Source organism: Petaurus breviceps, unplaced genomic scaffold (genome assembly GCF_028583685.1).
Source record: "Petaurus breviceps papuanus isolate PSGF00001 unplaced genomic scaffold, PetGlider_PUasm1.0 79, whole genome shotgun sequence".
NCBI classification, from domain to species: domain Eukaryota; kingdom Metazoa; phylum Chordata; class Mammalia; order Diprotodontia; family Petauridae; genus Petaurus; species Petaurus breviceps.
The window spans coordinates 13260178-13283894 of record NW_027186523.1 but is presented as its reverse complement, the minus strand read 5'-3'; the positions used below and the strand labels follow the sequence as shown (position 1 = coordinate 13283894).

At 37.8% G+C, this 23717-nt stretch overlaps 1 protein-coding gene and 1 long non-coding RNA gene across 3 annotated transcripts in view; one reads left to right on the top strand and one right to left on the bottom strand.

Moving 5' to 3' along the window:
• The window catches only part of LOC138175832 (uncharacterized), a 92438-nt gene that overhangs the window by 16295 nt on the left and 52426 nt on the right, over positions 1-23717 (top strand). Inside the window, exon 2 of the long non-coding RNA XR_011172109.1 lies at positions 18736-18810. This is a non-coding gene — a long non-coding RNA (uncharacterized lncRNA). The remainder of the gene's footprint in view (positions 1-18735; positions 18811-23717) is intronic.
• Positions 1-23717, bottom strand: part of LOC138175830 (CUGBP Elav-like family member 2) — a 696702-nt gene that overhangs the window by 655508 nt on the left and 17477 nt on the right. The window lies entirely within an intron of this gene.

Sequence of the window (23717 nt, the reverse complement as noted above, 5' to 3'; positions counted from 1 at the left end):
ATATATTACCAACAAAGCCCAACAGCAAGAGATGGAAAGATAAATTCCATTTAAAGTTGTTGTAGACATAATAAAATATTTGGGAGTCTACCTACCAAAACAAACCCAGGAATTATATGGACACAACTGTAAAACATTTTTCAAACAAATAAAATCAGATCTAAATAATTGGAAAAAACATCAGTTGCTCATGGGTAGGCCAAGTTAATCTAATAAAAATGATAATTCTACCTAGATTAATTTACTTATTCAGTGCCATACCAATCAAACTACCAAAAAATTATTTTGTAGAGTGTAATGGCAACTAAAGTAGTACTTTGCTGCTTTTTCAGCTATTCAAGTGCCTTTGATTGTATGAAGTCTTTGTTGGAAACAGTATACCATGCATTGTCCTTAATAGGCCTAAGAGAGTTTGGAGACCTTCCCTGCCCTTAGGAGGCCTAACATCATCCCATGGAGCCCAGAGTGGGGGAAGTTTGCCAAAAGAGTGGAATGGGAAGGGTAGAACAGGAAGGAGAAGAGCAGAGAAAATCTTGAGTAGAGCTGGGACCAAGCAGAACTGAGAGGGAGACTGCTTGTGATTTCAGCACTCTGTAGCATGCTGTTGGTCTGTCAGACAAAAGCACTCTATCTGTTGTTTTCAGACAGAAGTCATGAAAGAGGACTTTACTGCTATTACAGAAGCCCTGAAAGATTGCTTTACTGCTGTTGCAGAAGCTCTGAAAGAGGACTTTACTGTTACAGAAGCCCCAGGACTTTATTGTTGATTAGTATTTGATTTCTTAGACAGAAGTTTTGTCTGTTGATTAGTGTTACTTTGCCAGAGAGAAAGTGAATTGAGATGATAGTGCCAGTAATGTGTGTTAATATTGTTAAGCTTTGTCTTCCTAGAAACAGAAATTTTAAAGAACTTGGAGTGGAGCAGTAAGCTGAGATATAGAACCACTTTAGAGAGCTGTCTATGTGTGAATCTAGGCAAGAGTTGTGTGAATTCAGGCAAGAGCTGGGATCGGCCAGCTCCTGGAAAAGGAGCAGTGGGGTTTGGAAGCCAGTCTCTAGTTTAGGTGAATGAAGACTCTACTTGGGTACTCTGTACTGACTGATGAGATTGTGACTTACTGAATGATATGTTTTGTTTAAGACTATGCAACCTTTGTAATAAGTTATTATGTTATATTGTTGTGAATGCTGTGCTTTACTTTCTTGAATGTTTTGCTTTAGTTTATTGTTGAATAAATAGAGTTCACCATACTACGAGATTAAATCCTTAAAGTTATTGAAAGCAGCAGTTCTCAGGAGAGCTGCTTGTGATCAGCTTTATGTAGAACTAGGAAAAAATAATATCAAAATTCATCTGGAAGAACAAAAGTCCAGAATATCAAGGGAATTAATGAAAAGAAATGCTAGAGAAGGTGGCCTTGCCATACCAGATCTTAAATTGTATCATAAAGCAGCAGTGATCAGAACTACTTGGAACTGACAAAAATAGAGAGTGGTGGATCAGGGGAATAGATTAGGTACACAAGACACAGTAGTCAATGACAATAGTAATCTACTGTTTGATAAACCCAAAGACTCTAGCTTCTCGGATAAGAACTCACTATCTGACAAAAATGGCTGGGAAAACTAGAAAATGTATGGCAGAAACTGGGCATAGGCCAATATCTTACACCGTATAGGAAAATAAAGACCAAATGGGTATAAAATTTATTTATTTATTTATTTTTCTATTTTTTAAATGCTTTATTAACTTCTGGTTTACATCATTCATTTCTGCCAGATTTTGAGTTACAAATTTTCTCCCCATTTTTCCCCTACCCACCGACCCAAAATAGCAGTCCCACAGGATATCCCCTCCTCCAATCTGCTCTGTCCCATATTTTCTCCCATACCCCTTTTGACTTTTCCTGTAGGGCATGGTGGATCTCTATGCCCCAGTGCCTGTATATCTTATTTCCCAATTACATGAAAAATAGAATTAATATATAGATAAATATATAATAAATATATAGATAAATATATAATAAATATTATATAAAAATATAATAAATATATAATTAATATATAGATAAATATATAATAGAAATATATATATATTTAAACATTTGATTTTAAAACATTGATTTCCATATTCATTGCCTTCCTCCCTTGTCACCCACCCTTACTGTGGGAAGATAAGCAATTCTGTATAGGTTGTACATGTGTAGCTAATGTAAAACAATAATATAGTAGATATATTGTAAAAGATTGACTGGATTTCCCTCCCTCCTATCCCACCTCCCACTTGTGCTATTCTCTACTTTGATCCCGTCCCTTTTCAAAAGTGGGTGCTTCCAACTTTCCTCCCCCCCCAGCCTGCCATCCCTTCCATCATCCCCCCTCTCATCCCCTTCCCCCCTACTCTCCTGTAGGGTGAGATACCCTATTTAGTGTGTATTTCATTCCCTCCTCAAGCCAAATTCAATGAGAATAAGGTTGACCCATTCCCTTTTGCCCTCCTATCCTCCATTGTAACCATTTCCCCTTGCCTCTTCTATATGAAATAATTTACCCCAATCTGTTTCTCCCCAACTCCTCTCATTATATTCCTCTTTCACATCTTAATTTCACCTTTTAAGTATCATCCCTTCCTATTAAATTGGTCCTTTGCCCTCTATCTATGTATACCTGTAAACATATACACATATTCAAATATGTATTCATATGCCCATATACCCTCATATATATATATATATATATACATATATATATTTCTATTCCCTTAAACTATTTTCATACTGAGAAAAGTTTCATGAGTTACAATTATTGTTTTTCCATGTACGAATGTTAATAGTTAAACTTCAATAAGTTCTTTATGATTTCTTTTACCTGTTTGCCTTCTCATGCTTCTTGTATCTGAATGTCAAATTTTCTATTCAACTCTGGTTTTTTCAGCAAGAATGCTTGAAAGTCCTCTATTCCACTGAATGACCATATTTTCCCTTGAAATATGATACTCAGTTTTGCTGGGTAGGTGATTCTTGGTTTTAATCCTAGATCCTTTGACCTCTGGAATATCATATTCCAAGCCCTTCGATCCATCAGTGTAGAAGCTGCCAGATCTTGGGTTATCCTGATTGTGTTTCCACAATATTCAAATTGTTTCTTCCTGGATGCTTGTAATATTCTCTCCTTAATCTGGGAACTCTGGAACTTGGCTATAATATTCCTAGGAGTTTTCTTTTGGGGATCTTTTTCAGGAGGTGATCGGCGGATTCTTTCAACTTCTATTTTGCCTTCTGGTTCTAAAATATCAGGGCAGTTTTCTTTGAGAACTTGCTGGAGGATGATTTCTAGGTTCTTACTTTGATCATGGCTTTCAGGTAGTCCAATAATTTTTAAATTATCTCTCCTGGATCTATTTTCCAGGTCAGTGGTTTTTCCCATGAGATATTTCACATTGCCTTCTATTCTTTTATTTGTTTGGATCTGTTTAACAGCATCTTGATTTCTCATAAAGTCATTAGCATCCATTCGCTCCAATCTAATTCTGAAGTAATGATTCTCCTCATTGAGCTTTTGTGATTCTTTTTCCATTTGGCAAATTCGGCTTTTTAAGGCATTCTTCTTCTCATTGCCTTTTTGAGCCTCTTTTGCCATTTGAGCTATTCTATTTTTTAAGGTATGATTTTCCTCAGTCAGGCTGTTGACTCTCATTTAGTAATTTTCTTGCATCATTCTCATTTCTCTTCCCAATTTTTCCTCCACTCCTCTTATGTGCTTCTTAAGGTCCTCTATGGCCTGTAACCAGCTCATATTTTCCTTTGAAGCTTTTGGTGCAGGAGTTCTGACTTCTCTGTCTTCCTCCTGTTCCATGCTTTGCTCCTTTTTGTCCCCAAAATAGGAGTCTAATGTTGGAATCTTCTGTTTGCTTTGTTTACTTTGCCTGGTCATGTCACCCCTCAGTCACTTGACTCCTGGGATTTTTGCCACAGTAGGACTCTGCCACCAGACAGGGGAGCTTTTGTTCCAAATTCTGGGGTTTTCTCAACTGCTGGCAGTATTAGATGGGTGCCCTCTCTTAGGCCTCCACATGCTCTAGCAAGCTGAACACACATCCCAGAACTAGAACCTAGACTGTAATCCAGATCCAAGCAGCTTAAAGCAAGAGCTATTACCTCTCAGACTGGTTGCTTGGTCCCTCTACATTCTGCAGGCCAGGAGCTGAAGCTGTTACTTGGCGCTTGCTGGCTGTGCAAGGCGTCTCAGGGGCTTCTCGCTCCAGGGGCAAAAGCCACTTACTCCAACTTACTGGGTCCTAAAGTCCAGAGTACTCTGACCTCTCACTTTGTCCTTCACATCTATGTGTTGATAATTCTGGAAACAGCCACAGCTGCTGCTGATCTGGAGTCCCTCTGGCCGCTAGTCAGACCAGTCCTGGGGCTAAAATCTCTGGCTCACTCGGGCCTGGGCTTGGCTCCCAGAGTGTTGTGCTGGCCGATTCCTGCTGGCCTGCTGGGCTACCCTCAGCAGGAGGTTAGCTTCTTTGTGTCATTTTATGGGTTCTGCAGCTCCAAAGTTTGTTCAGAGTCCCCTTTTTACATTGATTGGGGAAGGTGGAAGCTGCAGCTGCTCGGAGGTCCTGCTTCTACTATACCATCTTGACTCTGCCCCAGGTACACAATTTAGATATAAAGACTGATAACATAAGCAAATTGGAAGATCAAGGAATAGTTTACCTGTCAGATTTATGTAGAATCGATAAGTGCCTGATTCCTAAAACATATAGATAATCAAATTTAGAAGAATATAAGTCATTCCCTAATTGATAAATGGTCAAAGGATATGAACAGGCAGTTTTCAGAGAAAGAATTTAAAGATATCTATAGTCACATGAAAAAATGCTCTAAATCACTGTTCAGTAGAGAGATGCAAACCAAAACAACTCTTAGTTAGTCATATCACACTTGTCAGATTGGCTAACATTAAAAAATAGGAAAATTATAAATGCTAGAGAAGATGTGACAACACTGAAACACTAATGCATTGTTGGTAGAGTTGTTGAACTGATGCAGCCATTTTATAGAGCAATTTGGAATTATGCCCAAAGAGCTATAAAAATGTGCATACCCTTTGACCCTGCAATACCTCTTCTAGGGCAGTATCCCAAAGAGATCCTACAAATGGGGAACGAACCCACATGTACAAAAATATTTACAGCAGCTGTTTTTGTGGTGGCTAAGAACTGGAATTTGTGGGAATGCTTATCAATTGGGGAATTGCTGAACAAGTTGTGGTATATGAATGTAATGGAATACTATGGTGCTATTAGAAATGATGAGCAGGCAGACTTCAGAAAAACCTGGAAAGACTTATATTAACTGATGCTGAATGAGGGGAATAGAACCAGAACATTGTACACAGTTACAGCCTTATTGTGTGATGACTAACTTTGAAAGACATGGCTCTTCTCAGCAATTCAAGGTTCTAAGTCAACTCCAAAAGACTCATGATGGAAAATGCTATCCACATCTAGAAAAAGAATTATAGAGTCTGAATGAGGTTCAAAACAGACTATTTGCTCATTCTCTTTTTTGTTCTGTTTCTTTTTTCTTATGGTCCCTCCCATTCATTATAATTCTTCTTTGCAATATGAATAATGCAAAAATATGTTTAATGTGAATGTATATATACAGTCTATATCAGATTGCATGTTGTCTAGGGGAGGGGGAGAAAATTTGGAACTCAAAAGCTTGTGGAACTGAATGTTGTAAACAAAAAATAAACAAAGTTAAATCTTTAAAAAAATAAAAGAGGGAAAAAGATATCAAAAATGATGAAACCAAGGCCCAGAGAGCCCAAGTGATTTCTCTGAGGTCACACTGCTGGTTAGTGGCAGAACCAGAGCTAGGTCAGTGTCTTACTTCCAATCTCTTCATTATAGTAGGACCCTAGAAAACCCTGAGACAATACTTTGGTTGACCTAATTTTGATTGCCATTCATATCCCAAGAAATAATAAAATGTTAGAATTTTCAAAATCTTTTCTACTTTCAGTCATTTCCTTCATTCAAAGTGACCTTTTCTTCCAGTTAGTTCAAATTTGTGAGATTTTGCTCTATATTTGTTTTGACAGCTACAATGTAATCTAAGACAACTAACATTTTACAAAACTGTTAGAGACTTTTCTATCCACACAATAGAGTGAACACTTGTTGATGTATAATGGAGAGGGATTATTGCACACATATGATGTTTTCTAGAAAGTGTTATATAGGTACCATTCCTCTTGAACATATCCTGCCATGAGGTCTGAAATTCCAGCATTAATATCAATAATAATACTTAGTATTTAACACAGAGCTTTGTTTTTCAAAGTACTTTGTTATATATTATATTACATATCTTATTTTATCCTCACAACAACCTTGAGAGGGAGGTGCTATAATTATTATTATCTTCATTTTACAGATGAGGAAACTAAGGCAAACAGGTTAAGAGACTTGCCTAGGGTCACACAGGTAAGTAAAGTTTAGAGGGACGATTTGAACTCAGGTCTTCCTGACTCCCTTCTTTATATTGTAGTCCCTTGAGGACAGTGATTCCACATTGTTTTTTGTTTCTCCAAGGCCTAGCAGAGTACCAGGAATATAACTTAATATATTCTTTGTTGATTGATGAATTGAGAAGGAAAGACTCTAATGAGACTAGAAGGTGAAGTGGACAATTGTGGGTAATTAGAAGTCACATTAGAACAGATGTGAATAATAATACATATGGACCATCAGTCTCAGTTGAAATGTTTGTTAGCTTTGCTGAACTGTTTTTTTTCCTCTCCTTTTAAAAATATTCTTTGATTCAAGGATTCATTCTGGCATGAAGCAGACGACAGGGATGTATTTAGGAAATGAAGTTGATGTAAAAACAAAGTATTTACGTTTTTAATAATCTTCATTTTTAAATAGCCTGGAACATAAGCCCCCGAAGAGCTAGATCAGGCTAAAAGGAAACCATTGTACATCATTTTACAATGTACTTTCACTATGACAACACTGTGAAGTAGGTAGCAAAAATATATTTTTTTCATTTTACAAATGATATAATTGAATGGAATTTCTGGTTTGTTTATTTGTCTTTGAAAAAGACCTGTGATTTCAGTGATGTAGGGAGTTTTCCAGTAAGAAAATTGCCTTTACCAATGAAGATTGGTGACTGCCTTGTAAGTTAGGGTCTTTTAGTTTTTTGGGGGGCAGGACGAGGGGAGGGAAGAACCTGAATATGGAAAAGTTCAATGACTTGCCTCAGGTCCCACAACCTTCATGTATCAGAGGCAGAGCTTGAACCATCCTGAGTTCCCTGCTGGGTTTTAGCCACTATGCCATGTTGCCTCTGGAAACAAACTCTGTCTTCAAGAAATGAAGTGATTTTCTTAGGGTCTCACAGCTAGACAGAACTGACACCAGAACTCAGGTGTACCAACCCTCAGACCAGCACTTTTTGCATTAGTCATTTACATATGAAGCATGTATGCTTATTTTGTCTTCATGTCCAAACCCTGGGAGTAGCTTCCCCAGGTGCCTTTCTGCATTCTCTGGGGGTACCTGGAGCCATAGACAAGAAAAAGGAAGGAAAGTGGGGTCCGTGTAAATTTACCCAATATTATTCCTGTGGAATGTAACAGTTTTTGGGAAATGGTACCAAAGTAGCTTCAGGTTATAATTAGTACAGGATGTAGCTTGTTTTCTGTCTTGGTTCTCTGCTGGTGGATTTGTGCTATTTGTCATCAAGTGCCCAGATATACACAATATAAGATAGAATTTTCATGGTTGTATTTGTAACAAACAGGAACATAAACCTTTGGTCTTTTTGAAGTGTTGTGACAGCAGCTGTCAGTTTTGACCCATGCCCTCTGGGGGTAGCTAGTATTTTTCTGAGGCTTCTTTAAGAGCCAGGAATATGTGTATGGCCTGTTATTGCCCACATAGGGGATCATGCCCTGAGTGAGAAATGAGTTTGGTGGAATTCAGTGGCTCTAAGTTAGAATTGTGGTACAATATAAAATAATTGAGCAGTTAGGATGATCAATGGATAGGGCACTGGGCCTGGGGTCAGAAAGACCAATCTGACCTCAGACGCTAGCTGTGTGACCCTGGGCAAGTCACTTGACTGCTATCTGCATAAAACTGGAGAAAGGAAATGGCAAACCACTCTAGTATCTTTGCAGAAAACCCCATGGACAGTTGATCAGAAACAGAGTCAGATATGACAATGACACCATCACCATCACCACTACAACAACACCAACCACAACCACAACCACAACCATAACTACAACAATGGAAAGTGAATTAGTTCTGGTCTGAGAAGACCCCTGACACATGGATCTTGGGAAATCACAACCTATCTAGCACTCAACTACCTAATGTAAAATTAAGGTTAACAAAATAAATAGCTTCTGAGGTGCCTTTGGACCTTAGAAGGAGGGAGAAGGGAACAAGCATTTACATATTATATTGCCTACTATATTTCTTTCACTGTACTAGACACTTTTACAAATATTTTCTTATTTAATCTTCACAACATTCACTTGTGGGGCAGAAGCTATTATTATCCACATTTTACAGATAAGGAAACTGAGGTAAGCAGAGGTTAAATAACTTGCCCAGGATCATGCAGTTAGTAAATGTCTGAGACCAGATTTGAACTCTGGTCTTCCTGACTCCAGGTCAAGCACTCTAGCCACCATTGTGCCACCAGATACCTCTGAATCCATGATCCTGATGGACATTTTTTTTCAAAGGTAGACAGTTTGCTTGATGGAAGGGGGACAAAACAGAGACAATTATGATAGAAACACTGAAGAAAAGCAGTCATACAGAGAAAAGTGCAAAACTGACCAGTGTCCCATTTCCTTGAATCTCATTTGCATATGAATGACAGCAGCACTTTAAAGGTAACAGCTAGGAACTCTAGCAAGTCAGTTGAGAGGGTCAAGTCAAGAGGTCTTCACAGCTGTCTAGGAATATCTGTCAGGGTATCCCATTGCATCCTGGGCCATCTCTAGTCATCCTGATAAATATCTGGTCACTGGACCCACATGGCTCTGGAGGAGATAGTAAGGCTGGTGACCTTGCACAGCTCTCCCTCACTCAGATCAAAGTCAACTGAAAGTCATGTCATCATTTCCCTGAAGTCATGGTCCTCTTCAAAAATGGACAAACACAATAACCACAACAAGGTATATCTGTGTATTTGAACATGGACTAGTCCTAGAGACAAGATGACCAGAAAAGACCTTGAAAAGTGTTAAATAGCCAAGAGGCATGTAGGCACTGGTTAGCTCAACCCCAAAGAATGCTACCCTTTCAAAAGTAGCAGGAAACAGAAAATGGTGACCTGTGAAGACAGCAGAGTGCCATCTCTAATGAGAACAAGATGGCTGAATGGGCAGTTTCAAAAAACAGTCATTAATAGTTCATTACACACAGTAGGTACTTGATAAAAGCTTGTTGAATTGAATTGCAGGGTTTGATGCAAATTTGGAAGGTCTCTAATGGAGTGGACCTGGTCTTTGCACTTGAATCTGTGCTACTGAATATTTTTTATGAGTCACTTAGATAAAGGCATTCATAACATGCTTAGCAAATTTTCAGGTTACACAAAGCTAGAAGGGATGACTATTACATTTTATAACCAAGTCAGGATTTTAAAAGAACAACTTGACAGGACAGAATGTTGAGCCAAATATAATAATATGAAATTTAATAGAGATAAAAGTAATATCTAATTTCTGGGTGGGAAAAAATCAAATCCATGAGTTCAAGAGGGCAGTCATGGCTATAGAAAAGTTGATCCCAAAAAGATCTGGGAATATTTGTGGATCATATTCAAAATGAACCAATAGTGTGATAGGACAAAGAAAAAAGACAAATGAAGTTTTCAACTTCACTAAGAGAGGCACATTGTTCAATTGTAGTGAGGTGACTGTTTCTCTGGAACCAGCCCTGGTCAGACTATATATGGAGCCCTGAGTTAGTTCTGGGTACATTTTAGGAACCACTTTGATAAGCTAATGTCTAGAGAAAGGCAATCAGGATAATTAAGTCCATGTCATGAAAGGATCAGCTGAAGGAACTAGAAATACTTAATCTAGAGAAGAGACTAACTAGTTGAGGGTAGAGGGTCCATGATATGAAAGACTTAAAAGAGGGATTACGCTTATTTTGCACAGCCCTGAAAGACAACTCTAGAAAGGGGGAGTGTAGAAATTGCAAAGGGGAAAACAGACTTGAAATTAGGAAAACCATTCAATAATTAGTGCTGTCTCCAAATGGAATGTTTCTTTGGAAAAGGGGTGCAATGTAATGGGGGTACAACCTCACTGAGGGGAATATGGTTAGGATTATATGATCCCTAAGGTTCCTTCTAACTGTGATATTCTGTGGTTCTCTGAGATCAGGTGACCCTAACCTATTTACAGACTGGAAACAGACTGATATTGTACAGACCTGCAGGCAGCAGCAGTGGTTCAGTGGACCTTGGAGGGGGAAAGGGAGATCAGAATGACAAGACAATCCTGGAGTCAAGTCCCCATGGAGGGGCTAGAACCAAAGAGCAATAAGGCACAGAGGCATAATGTGGTCATAGAAGATACAAATCTTACCCTTTGTTGTCAGTCAGTCATATGACCTGAGTTTTTACAAGGTTGGGCCTAGGGGAAGGTCAGCTCTCTAGTGATCCTGAGTACTTTTCCTACCTAGGGAGAGCTCAATCCCAGCTTGATAGAGATGCTTACAGTCCTCTGGGGGAGGATGAGGCTCACAAGTAGGGAACATTTTCTTGACTATCTATGGGTTTGTCCTTTTAGTATTCTTGGTTGTGGGTATTATGTTTGTTTTATGGTCCATACCTCAGTGGCCTATGGTAATTGAATAGTCCCTAAGGAAGAACAAGAAAGGCACTGGATTATAATGTTCCCAGTGAGACTTCTAGGTAGGAGAAAACAGAGTTTTAAATACTGAGGAAACCTCCTAGATAGCTATTGGGTCCTTCAGTGGTGGGTTGTAGCTTCTATATATATTAATCCTTCAAGAAATGTTCAACTCACATTAATTTTCTTTTTCTTTGTTATAAAATTTTACATAACTCCAAAGCAGCCCTATACTGATAGAAACAAATGGATGAATGAACACTGAAAGCATGGAAAGCTGCTAGTCTGTGGCTTACCATTTAAAACTCTTTTAGACAGCAGCACAGCATGAAATACTAATTCACTGTATCTCCAATACCATATCCATTAGCACTTCCTCATCCTGGAATTTAAATAGTCCAAAGCTTAGAGAATTGCTAAAGAGAGTAATTAATACAATAGCACAATTCTCCATGGTTCAGGTGATGTGATGGATTGAATTACCTGTCACAAATAAATCTTACAGAAGGCAGTTTTCTCCTGTTCGGTGTTTTTAATCCAGTACCTCCTTATCCTCTCATGGTTTCCCCCTTCACATTGGTGCACAATTATTTGCTTTACTGATTTTTACATTTTAGTCCACTTACAAATTGATGGTCAGCTTTCCTCACCCCTACACACCTCACTACCTTTCCAACAGACTTATAGTTTGAAACCAGGAGCTCCAGAAAATCTAAAAACATGCACAATGGGAAAAGGATTTTGATCGTTCAATTTAATCCATCCATTATCTTTCTCTTCTGCTCCTCTTCCTTCCTTTTCTTCCTTAGGCATCTTGGTACTCAGAGAGCACAAGTCTCTTTACCAAGGATGCCACTCAATTATGTGACCAACCCATGAGGGCACTCCTGTCCAGGGTATCCAGCTGTGTGCTATGGGGGTCTGAGTGCCTCAATTCCATAATTATAGATTATTAGTTCCTTAGGGATCCCAATTTCCAAGTCCATTATCAAATTTATATCAGTAGCAACTTCACAAAGCTTTCAACATGGGACATAGATGCTTTTGTGTATTCCACCCAGGGGATTAAAAAGCTTTAGAGAAATGTTGAAAATGCTCAACTGACTTTTTTTTTCATAGGAAAAAAATGGCTATTCTATAAACAGGGACCTTTTCCACATAACATATTTACTTTCAGCATTCATAGGTCCTCTATCAATGTCTATATTTATTTTTTATAAACTTATTTTGTTCAAATATGTGAGGCAATGGATTCACCTAAAGATCTAATTGTCCAGTGAGAGGACACTGGGGTTCAGCTGGTAGCTTGGTGATGTGGGGAAAGTCCCTAAATAACATGGCTTCCAAAGGCTCAAGGCCTACAAATGAACTTTCCCAGAATTTCTTGGTGTGTTTCTTGGTTCTCTGCACATTAGTTTCCATTTCTCAAACAAATACAAATGTTGAACTCCTCTTTTATGCTGGCCGGTCCTACACAAACATAGATTCTTTCCATCATTTATTTATGGACTTGGGAGTCAGGAAAATGGGTTTGAATCTTGCCTCTGATATTTACTATGTGGCCCTGGATGATTCACTTAACTTCTTTGGGCCTCAGTTTCCTCACCTGTAAAAATAGGAGGTTTAATTGATAACCTTTAAGGCCTTTCAATTTCTGAATCTAAGACCTTATGATCCTTTATGCAATGCATGGTACTGAGAGGACATGGACTAGGAGATGTGGGAAATTTTTTTTTTTTTAAAGAAATCGGGGTTAAGTAACTTGCTCAAGGTTACATGGCCAGTTATTTCTGGGTGTGGTGCTGGGTGTCTGAGCCCAGGACTCGATCTCCAGGTCATCCCAACACTGGAGCCGGTGCTCTTACTCGCTGAGCCACCTGGCCACCCCTAAGCAATTGGGATTAAGTAACTTGCTCAAGGTTACATGGCCAGGTGTTTCTGGGTGGGTGCTAAGTGTCTGAGCCTGGGATTCGATCTCCAGGTCATCCTGACACTGGAGCCTGTGCTCTTACTCGCTGTGCTACCTGGCCACCCCTGATGTGGGAAATTCTGAGGGGGAAACAGAACTCAGGGACCAAGTGAACCTCAGGATGAGGGGAAAGAAGGAGAGGGAGTCTAAATGTGCAGAATGATTATTTGTATTTCCTTGGAGCAGCTCAAAGCACTTGCACTCTGCTTATGGACTGTGTTCAGTAAAGGTCATTGATTAGTTAAGTATATTGAAGACAATCTCTTTTTCCCCGCCTCCTCTGAGGAAAAGGTTAACATTATTATCCCCATTGTAATCAACTCACACGTGTATTGCATGCCTATTATTTATAAAGCTGTGTCTTTGGTGCATTTTGCAAATGGAAATATCAAGTCACAGAAGGATTACAGGATGAAGCTGAGAAAAGAAAGCACTTCTTTAGTCAGCTACTCAGTGAGTGTTAAGCCCTTACTCTGTGCTAGGCACTGTGCTGAGCAGAGATGCAGAGAAAGGTAAGAGGTTCTGACTAGTTTCCTTTTATTCAGATTGAGAGACGATGACATGCTCCTTCTTCAATGTTCTAAGCAGAATACTAAAGAACTACAAAGAGTCTCATTATTCCCCATGTAAAAAGAAGGTAGGGGCGGTCTGGATATGAGAAGTCTAAGCAGAGTGTTGGGTGAGGAATTAGATGGCATTAGGTCTAGTCTTGGCCCTGCCATTAACCAGCTCTCTGATCTTCTATCTCTTTAGGCCTCAGTTTCTTTATTTGTTAGGTGGGAATAATATCTGTGAGTGAAAGTGCTTTGAAAGCCATAAAGCTCTATGTAAATGTTAGCTATTAGGGCAATTTAAATATTCATTTTATGTTATTATGTCTCTTTATATTACTCCAACATTTTGCATGCCTGTTCATTCTCCAATACATTCCTAGAACATTCTATGTCCAGGGGTGTGGCTGAGGGTAGAGAAGGTCAAAGTCTAGGGAGCTTGCTGCTTTTGTGATTCTCTCTTGCATTCTCTAAATCTGTCCACAGTGACTGGATAGCTGACATTAAGGAATCTGAACAAGAAGTGTAGGGTTCAAGCTCATAATTCCTGATAAGTTTTTCTACAGCCTTTGTTGCATGGAGTATTGTAACGTTTGGATTTCATTTAAATTAGGAACTCAAGAGTTGTACACATACCCAGAGGGCAGATGTCAACGAATTTTCTTAAATCATTCAAATAGTGTTGCTTTAAAATTAATGGATTTGTGTCATGTTTCAAGAGGTATAATACATTTCATGTACAGTCTGGAAATTAGAAGTATATGGGAAAGGAATCAAAGCAATATAAAAACATCTGAAATGGGTGGACAAATGGGGTTAGAAGACAGCAAGTAGAATAAAGAAGGAAAAGGCACTCATACTTGATTGGTTGACTCATTCCATTCCATAGCATTTAAATCTACTTGGGATTTTAATTATATAATAAATACGATGCTTTAATTCTTTGTTTACAGCCATTCAGTGCTTAAACTCTGTTTTCCCATTAAGGCATCAAGGTCAATGATATGGATAATTAACTAACTGATTTAGTGGATTAATTTTCCATGAAGTTGTTGCAAGGTGTGAAATATTGAGCCTTGAGATACCTACTCTATTGTAGATATCATAACAAGCACTGGTTCCATAATAGGACACTGATGCAATCTATGGCTGAGTTTCTGTCTAGTAGAAGCATGTGTCTCTTTAAATGATGATGAATGCTATCTTTCCACTAGGCAGGAAGATGTCATTAAACTGGCAAATTTTGCTGACCTCCCAGGGTTTCCCAGTAAGCACTGCCAAAGGGTAGTAGTGTTCATAAATCCTTATAAAGCTAAGAAGAGAATAAAGCAAGGAGGTAAACCTGATAAAAAACTATAGAAAGAGCCTAAGGTGAATTGAAGACTAATATACTGAACTGTACAGAAAAGATTTTCTCCCTGTTCTCCACCCTTGTCTTTCCCCCTGACAATCGAAATAAGTTTCATTGTTATTTCTTTACTGGCAAGGCTTTGCTCAGCCATCCATATTAAGTCTTGTATTTCTCCTATCAATTTTTTTTTTAAATCTCTTACTGCACAGATATTATTTCTCTTCATCTCATTCCAGGGTGCCATAATTCAAGATGAAAATCTTCAGATTGCTGAGAGCCAGGTCAATATGATTCAACTTCTAACTATAGTCTATATATAATACTTACAGCTAAAGAACAATTATCTTAGACCACCAGCAAAGTGGGGGAAAACACAAGCATTTTGCAAGGGTTCAATTCTGCATTTTGCTTATTCATTGGGTGATACTTTTAACAATGATAATCTCTATCCTAAATTCCTAATGACTTCTACTTCTCTTCATGTGATGACTTTTTTCTTTTACCATTTACCCTTTATCATAATCTGCGCCTACCCACATGGTAGTTACTCAAAAAATGATGAGGGTGAACCCATCCTTCGGAGACAGCCCATTCTACTCTTTGATAATTCTAGTGGCTAGAAAGATTTTTTCCTATATGCAAATTCAATTCTCACTTTTGCACCTTCATCGAATTGTTCATAATTCCTTTTCCAAAACAGTCTTTTCATGTTCTTTAATATGCCTCTATGTCTTCCCTACATTTTTTCATCTCTGGGCTAAACATTCTTAGTTCCTTCAGTTGATTAGATGGCACTAACTAGAGACCCTTGCTCATCCTGGTTTCCCTTTTCTACATATTTCACTAGTTTATCAGTATCCTATATGTGATCCTATATGTGATCAGCAGAATTAAATGTGATTATTCAGATGTGGCATAACTAGGGCAGAGAACAGCAGGGTGATCACTTTTCTGGACCAGGATGGTAGGCATCTCTTAATGCAGCTTGGTCGTGTTATCTTTTTTTTTTTAAGTTACCAAATCACAGTTAACTCACTGAACTTATAGTCTATTATAATAAATTATATAAATACTTATTCACTTATTCCTATTAAAACCTCTAGGTCATAAAAAGGATACTTTTATTGTTTTCTTTTGTTTTTATACCAATTGTTTCTGAAAATAAACACCTACTTCCTCCTTCTTCCCCCAATTTTGTTTTATAACAAAGAAAGCAGCTTTAATCAAAATTAACTGCTATTTGACAACGTATGCAACATTCTACCATTTTATGTCCCTACCTATCCACTGAGAAGAGGGAGGATTGTTCATTAATTTGTCCTTCAGGATTGACTGGACATTATATTTATTCTAAATTCAGTTTATTTTCAATGTTCATTTCTGTTATGTTATGAATTACATTGTGAATATTCATGCTCTGGTTCTGCTGTTTTCACTCTGTATCACTTTAAAAACAATCCTTCCATAACTCTCTGAATTCCTCGCATTCATCATTTCTTAATGCACAACAATATTCTATTATTTCATATACTACAATTAATTCAGCAACAGTCCAATTAATGAGAACTCACCTTGTTTTGTCAAGATGTGTACACTTGATTCTGTTTCATCTTAACTTCTCCAATAAATTGCCTCCTCCATCATTTCCTCCTCTCATTTTTATCACTTATCTATTGTCTTATTAACCCTATTTACTACCCTATTTCCTCACTTTACTGTCTCCTTCCTTGATGCTTTCAACTACACTTTTGTATATCTCATCCGTAAAAAATCTTTACTTCATCCAACCATCCCCACTAGCTCTCATCCTATTATCTCTCTCCTCTTTGTGATTAAACTCCTTGAGAAATCCAGCTATATTCAGAGCCTCTCTCTCTCTCTCTCTCTCTCTCCCCTCCCCTTCTAAATTCTCAGCAATCTGGTTTCTAATTTTATCCTTCAATTGAAACCGCCCTCTTTAAAGTTACCAATGATCTCTTAATTTGATAAATTGAGTTGCCTCTCCTCTCTTCTGATCCTCCTTGACTCTCTAGCAAGTGACAATGTGGATCTCCTTCTCTTCTTGAATTCTCTCTCCTCTGTAGATTTTCTTGACACTGCTTTCTCCTGGTTCTCCTCCTATTTGCCTCACTTCCCAGTCTCTTTTGTTTGATCTTTCTCCATGTTGAACCCAAAGTCTTTGTCCTAAGTTCCTTTTGCTTTTTCTTTTATGCTATTTAACTTAGTGATTTGGTCAGTTTCCATAGGTTCAATTGTCATTTCTATGTAGATCATTCATAGATTTATATGTCCAGGCCTAATAATCTCTCTGATGAGGGACAGTTAGGGATCTCCAGTTGCCTGTTGGACACCACCAACCATGCCCCTTAGTTATCCCAAACTTAACATATCTAAAACAGAACTTGCTATTCTTCCTTGAAATCCCTACCTACTTCTGAACTTCCCTATTATTGTCCCAGTCACCCAGGCTTACAACCTCATTGTCTTCCTTTACTCCTCATTTTAGGGGTATGTAGTTGGTACAATGGATAGAGGGCTGGGCCTGAAGTCAAGAAGACAGCTTCCTGAGTTCAAATCCCACCTCAGACACTCACTAACTGAGTGACTCTGGGCAAATTACTTAACCCCATTTGCCTCAGTTCCTCATCTGTAAAATGTGTTGGAGAAGGAAATGGCAAATCTCTCCAGTATCATTGCCAAGAAAACCCCAAAAGGGATTTTGAAGAGTTAAACATGACTAAAAACCACTGAACGACTCCTCACTTTCACATGTCCAGTCTTTTGAAACATCTGGTAACTTCTAACTTCATAAAATTTTTCATATGTATCTCTTCAGTTCTTAACCCCTATCACCTTAACTATTGCAAAAATAACCTTCTAACTGCCTCAAGTCTCTCCCTGCTTTAATTCAAATTCCACTTGGTTGCCAAGGTTATTTTTCTAAAGTGTAGGTCTGACCATTTCACCCAGCTGCCCAGTGAGCTTCAGTGACTTCCTATTGTCCCTAAGATCAAATATAAAGTGCTCCGTTGGTTATTAAAATACCTTTATACACTGGTGTCTCTCTACCTTTCCAGGCTTCTTACACATTATTCTTCCCCTCATGCTTTATGATCTTGCTACCTTCAATCTCCTCTCATCATATCCCTTTGCATAACTGTCCCCCATTCATGCAATGCTCTGACCCCTCTAGCTTTTAGTTTCCCTAGCTTTCTTTAAGACCCAGTTCACCTTCTACATGAGGTTATACCTTCTTCATGAAACCTTAACTTAGTTACTAATGCTGACCTCTTTCAGATAACCTTTAATTCTTGCATAGATTAAGTAATTTATATGCTATCTCTCTCATAAAACATACTCTACTGGAGGACAGGAATTTTTGTTTGTTTTGTTTTGTGCCTTTCTTTGTGTGAGTTTAGCACAGAGTCTGGTATATAATAAGGGCATACTAAATGCTTGGTAACTGACTACTACTACTTTTTTGCCGTGACAAGAAGTGCTCCTATGAATATTTGTTATATATTGAACTTTTCTGTCTTCTACTTCCTTGAGATATATGCCTATAAGTAGGATTTCTGTGTCAAAAGACATGGATATTTTAGTTGCTTTTCTCACATAATTCCAAATTGTTTTTAGAGTGATTGGACCATTTAATAGCCCTATCAACAATTTATTAGTGTGTCTGTTTTTCCTTAGTCCTCTAACATCAACTTTTTCCTGTCCTATCTTGTCCTGCCCTTTCCTCTTCCTTCCTCCTCTTTCTTTTCCTTTCCTTCTTTCTTTTTTCATTTACAATTTCCTAGATGAAATCTCAGATGTTTTAATTTGTTTTTCTTTGCTATAATTATTTCCAAGTGTATTTTCTTATGATCAATGATAGTTTGTAACTTACCTTTTGAAAAATTTTCATAACCTTTAACCACTGATCTATTATCTCTATAACTTTTTTTTTTCAGATGAACTGCTTTCACCTGAATGAACAGATGCCTTGCTCATCTTGAATTTATTTAACTTGTTTTTTGAACCCAAGGGTAAGACTTTATATTTATCTTTATTTAATTACATTTCATTGGATTTGCCCCAACATTCTAGCTTATAAATACCCTTATGAATCCTGATCCTGTCATTCAATCTTTTAGCTCTCCCTACAAGTTGTATGTTGCTGCAAATTTGATAAGCCATCATCAATTATGGATTATATCATATATTATATTATTTACATATTATGGATCAATTCTTTGATCTGAGCTAACCACAAATCCTTCTGTATCCTACTAGAGATTTCTTATTAAGGTGACATCAGCTATTTGTTGACTATGCTTTGGATCTAGCCATTCAGCCAGTTCTGAATACATCTAATCAGTCTATTTTCTCAATCACATCTCTCTATATTGTCAGCAATAGTGTGAAAGACTTTACCAAATCCTCTAACAAGATGTAAGTAAAATACATTTACAACATGCCCCTGATCTACCAGCATATGTCTATGTGGAGCATGGTCTAGGTGGCTAGGGTATACAGCCACACTCTGGGATGAATATTACCCCAAACCCTTCTCCTTAGGGGAAAGGCCTATTACAATTATTCATGTCTGAGTCAGCAAACACCCTCACAAGAAGGGGAAATGATAGTGCTTATCTCAAAGAATGTCTACACTCACAACTAATACTTGATACTTGCCTACATATGCCAGTTTAGTACTCTTGTTAAAAAAAGACATGTTAGTTTGGATAGAGCTGTGTTGACTTTATAACTACAACTATTTTTTTCTAAACATTCACTAACCATCCCTTAAAAATCTATTCTTATCCATCAGACTTATGAATAGAAGAAAAACTTATGAATAGACAAGAGAGAGAACACTGTAAGATGCAAAATGGATAATTTTGTTTACAGTGAGTTTAAAAGTTTTTGTACAGATAAAAGGAAAGAAGGAAAGCAGAAAAGTGGGGGGAAATTGTATAGACAGTTTCTCAGATAAAGGTCTCATCTCAAATAAATAGAAAACTTTCTCAAATTTATAAGAATATGAGTCATTCCCCACTTGATGAATGGTCAAAAGATATGAAGTCAGTTTTTCAAGGAAGAAATCAAAACAATATATACTCACATGAAAGATTGCTTTAAATCATTATTTTTAGATAAATTCAAATGAAAACAACTTTGGAATATCATTTCATACCTATCAGATTAGCTAAAATGTTAGAAGGGGAAAATGGCAAATATTGGAGGGGATATGGAAAAATGGAGGCACTAATACGCTATTGGTGGAACTGTGAACTGATCCACCAATTTTGGAGAGCAATCTAGAATTACAGCCAAAGAGTTATCAAATTGTATATACCCTTTGACCCAGCAATTCCACTATTAGATCTGTTCCTCAAGATGATGGGGGGAAAAGGAAAAGAACCTACATGTTCTGAAATATTTATAGCAGTTCTCTTTGTGGTAGCAAAGAGCTGGAAATTGAGGGGATGCTCATCAATTGGGAACTAGCCAAACAAGTTGTGGTATATGGTTGTGATGGAATACTACTGTGCTAAAGAAATGATGAGCTGGTTGAAGTTAGAAAATCATGGAAAGACTTGTGTGAAATAATGAAGAGTGAAATGAGCAGAACCAAGAGTATGCAGGATGGAGTGGAGCAGGGAGACCTGAGTCACATTGACCAATTAGAAAACTAATAATAACGGTGGTAAGGTGGTGCAGTAAGAGCGCCAGCCCCGGCGTCAGGAGACCCAGGATCGGTTCCGGCCTCAGATACTTGGCACCCACACAAAATAATTGGCCGTGAAACCGTGAAAGCAAGTTACTTAACCCCAATTGCTTAAAAAAAAAAACTAATAATATTCTTTAGGCAAGATGTCATGGAGACCTTTATTAAGGTCGTAACTATGTGAATAAAAAGAAAGGATCAGATGTGAGAAATATTGTGAAGTTAGAAATTGCAAGATTTAGCAGGTGATTGGATATCTGGGATAAGGGAGATTGAGAAATAAATGACAATATGGAGGTTATGAAGACTTGAAGAAAGATGGTGAAGTTTTTGCTAAATCAATAATCAGTACAAGCACAGAAAACACATTGTATGTAAATTTATTTTCTTTTCCCTTGAGTTATGTTTACAATTCATATGCAAAGTATAAACCCTGTAATTCCCAGAGACAAAATTACAATATTAAGAGCACTTCATAGGTGGCAAGTACTTCACCCAAGTATTATAAACCATCCAGAACATATTGTGGATTGACTCTTAATACAAATTTCTTACAAGAGAAATGAAGCAACATGTTTGGTCCAAAGTCACAAAACCACAAATCACATTCTTTTTTTTCCAGAAAAAGGAAACACAACTCAGAAAGTCATTGTCTAGACTGCTGTTTGGGTTGATACAGAAATCCTATGGACCATATGAACAGACATCCTATGTTTTATATCCTTACTGAAAGAAAAGACAATTCCCTGATACTATGTCAAGGCACTAGCATTAGAGAATGATCATCATTAGCATTTAATGAACTGGATCCTCCCAGTACCTTGTTAGACATAAATTGGGCACCTTTACAAGGTTCATGAACTCTTTTGAGAGCACTGCACTATTTTTCAGCAAGTATATTGAGCAGGCTAGAAAGTTTGGGCAGCCTTCCAACAGGCACAGGATAGACAGAAGAAGAACCAGGATCAATGTTTATTGATCACTCACAATATCCCTAGGACTGCACTGGGCAGTATAGACAGAATAATCTTTGAAAAATGTCACATGTGACACTTATGCTCTCAAAGATATATCACAGATATCATTTTATTTTACTATCACAATGTACCCAGCTATACAGAATGCACTTCATAGTCCTTATTTTACAGTGATTTTAATACAACAACAACAACAACAAAACAGACACCAAAGTAGGTAGATAAAATAACAGACTATGAGACAACTTGGTTATGTTAAGGTCATGCAAGGATTCATTCTCCCCTGCCTATTAGAGGAGGCTTTATGGTAGTTAGAATAATAAGAGTGATCATTTATATAATAATACAGTGCAGACACTTAGTGTCTGAAGTCTTCAGATTGTAATGTATGCAGAAGAGTCTTCCTGATTTCAAGGGCAGCCTTCTATCCCCTGTGCCATCTAGCTGCCCTCTAGTCATGAGAATAACATAGGAATGAACACAGAACCAGAGAGTCTTCCAGCATAGACCACTTTCAAAGTTGATATGGACACATTTACTACTCTTTAGGCTTGCCTAGCAAGGTGGTTCAGTGGCTAGAGTGCCAGCCCTTTGCTAACCATGGAGTCAGGAGGACCTGCATTCCAATCCAGCCTTAGACACTTACCAGCTATGTGACTCTGGGCAAGTCACTTAACCCTGTTTGCCTCAGTCTCCTCATCTGTAAAATAATCTGGAGAAGTAAATGGCAAACCATTCTAGTATCTTCGCCAAGAAAACTCCAAAAGTGGTCGTGAAGAATCAAACATGACAGAAAAATGATTAAACAACAATAAAATTTATAATAATAACAACACTGATCATTTATATCATAATAGCTATAACTTATATAGAACCTAGTATCGCCATGGACTATGCTAAATGCTCCGCAAATATTACTTTATTTGACCCTCAAAACAACCATCAGACATGGGTTCTATTTTCATCCCCATTTTACAATTGATGGAACTGAGGCAAATAGATTCTAGTGACTTGGCCAAGGTCACAAAGTCAATTGGAATCTGAGATTGAATTTGAACTCAAGTCTTCTTGACTCCAGGACCAGCACTCCATTTACTGGGTACCTCCTAGCTGCCCATTTTTATAATCACTTTACAGTTACAAAGTGATTTTCATGCAACCAATTCTGTCTAAGATTCCTTATGAATATTTCATACAATCATAGCAAAACTATGATGCAGTCAAGGTTACTATTCCTCTTTCACAGATGAGGAACTAAGACTCAGAGAAAATCAGTGATTTTTCTCAAGGTCATAAGGAAAGCCAGTATCAAGCCAGGATTTATATCCAGTAATTCCAATTCTAATGCACTTTCTATTAAATCATGAAATTACCTATCTTAAGATCATACCTTCAGAGCTAATTTACATCTTATCCAGTTCAGCAACCTTATTTTACAGATGAAGAAACTGAGGCCCTGAGCGGTTGTCTTGTTCGAGGTTATACACTTATGAGGTGACCTGATTCCAACATGTCTTTTCCCTTAGAATCATGCCCTCTTTTCATTACACCAGGTGCTTTAATATGGAAGAATGTTTCTGGTGACCACTGAAGGAGGGGAGAGTGAATAGATAGAGGTGGAATGGAATATAATAGACCCAAAAGAAACTGCATGGGAAAAGGTTTGGCTGTCTGCATGATGTTAAATATCTGACTGAAAATGGGAAACGTCCATCTATTATTTTGCATCTCCCCAAACATTGAGATGTTTGATACTATAGTCTTTCTAGATATTAGAAATTTTCAGTTTTCATCCAGCTGCTGGTATCATGTAAACATTACCTCAAAGGCATTGGCCCATCAATCACAGTATTTACTGTGCACCTGCCCCTTGTAAAATGCTACTGTGGATGCAAAGACATAACTTTCAATGGCCCTCAAGACTTTGTGCTAGGGATCCTGCTCTTCTCTTTTTACATGCTCCCTCACGGTGGCTTTCATAACAAATGGGTTTAATTACCATCTTTATGCTGATGACTTCCATATTTATATATCCAATCCCTGTCTCTCCCCTGAGTTTTAATGCATCCCAATAGCCTACTGGAAATTTCAAACTGGATGCCCCAAAGCCATCTTGAAATCAACACACACACACACACACACACACACACACACACACAGAGTTCATTTATCTACAGGAAAATGTCCAAATTCCTTAACTTGGCATTCAAGACTGATTCAATTCATTTCAAGAAAGGAAAGGAAA